The sequence below is a fragment of the Buceros rhinoceros genome, unplaced genomic scaffold (assembly GCF_000710305.1).
Source record: "Buceros rhinoceros silvestris isolate BGI_N320 unplaced genomic scaffold, ASM71030v1 scaffold11523, whole genome shotgun sequence".
NCBI lineage: Eukaryota > Metazoa > Chordata > Aves > Bucerotiformes > Bucerotidae > Buceros > Buceros rhinoceros.
Window position 1 is genome coordinate 35,668 of NW_010403047.1, and position 1,473 is coordinate 37,140.

Below are 1,473 nucleotides of genomic sequence, written 5' to 3' on the forward strand. Positions count from 1 at the left end.
AGAGTGTCAGCTGAGCGTTTAAGAAATTTAAGGGTTTAACAGAGCCAAACTTCTGTCATTTTGATATTGTACTGCTGGAGTGTCAGAACAGCGCTTTTCAAAGCTCTGTACAATAGCGGAGTACAGATTTAAATACAGATTTTTCATGGTATAAACAAGGTTTTGTGTATAAGTGAGATTAATTTGAATCAATAAACACAGAAGCACAGGAAAGTGTTGTCTAATTTTCAGCAGATTATAAATGACTCCAAAACAAATGAATATGTTTTGTAACTTCATCACCGTTTTCCCCAAATCATGAATACAAATTGAAAGGGTATGGGGAAAATCATGCAAAGAATATATTTTGGTCAGGAATATAGGTTGTGTTGGATTTACTTTATTAAAAGATCTAATCAATCTCTGTTTTTCAGTGTGGAAAATCTATTGCAACTTTCTTTACACATATGGTACTTATTTGTCCATGAAAATAAAAATGGTTAAAGAAGAATACGGTCATAATGACGCACCGACTCTGAGAGCCAGATCAGCCCTGATGTTTTGCTGGATTGGAAGCTCTTTTATGTCTTAGTGACAGCCGTGGAATTTCGGCACGAATGCGTAACCTGTTCTGCCAGGGTGATTTGTTGAGGGTGGTACATGACAGAAGTTAGACAGACACGTTCTCTGAGGTGCTGCCAGGCCTGTTCTTTCTGTGCATGAGGCTTTCACAAAGTGTTCGCTGTTACTTACGCACGGCTAAAGGGAAATATCCCTATAATTAGTTTTGTGTGTCAAACATCAAACATTGAAAAAAATACAGATCCCCGGTTATTGCACTGGGATTAAACCATGAGCTGTGTATAATAACACACAGCTTGCTTGTAGTGCTTAAGCGCGGGTTGTAACGAAGGAGCTTGTAAATCTTGCATAATACCCTAACATGTTGTTTTCCTAATCTCCTGTCCTATCTTTTATAATATTTACTGGAATTTTGTTCAAATTATATCGCTGTGGAAATTTGTTTAAATTATATCTGTTTTCAAACTTGTCCTGAGCAGCCATCACACTTTTGGAGTTCCTTCAAAGTGGGCAAAAACGTGCTTCAGAAATACGTACAAACCTGCTTCATCCCGGTGAGGGTGATGAAATAAAACGTGTTGCTTTGTGTCTTAACATGCCTGTGGTTTGTGTGCAGCGTATTGGTTAACAAGTGCAAAACCTGAAACGTAGTATTGCTTGGAGGAACTAAAACAAAATAATTTGAGTAGAATTGACAACGCTTACTTGATCTAAAAAAAAAAAAAAGGAGTTCCTTCAAAGTGGGCAAAAACGTGCTTCAGAAATACGTACAAACCTGCTTCATCCCGGTGAGGGTGACGAAATAAAACGTGTTGCTTTGTGTCTTAACACGCCTGTGGTTTGTGTGCAGCATATTGGTTAACAAGTGCAAAACCTGAAATGTAGTATTGCTTGGAGGAACTAAAACAAAAT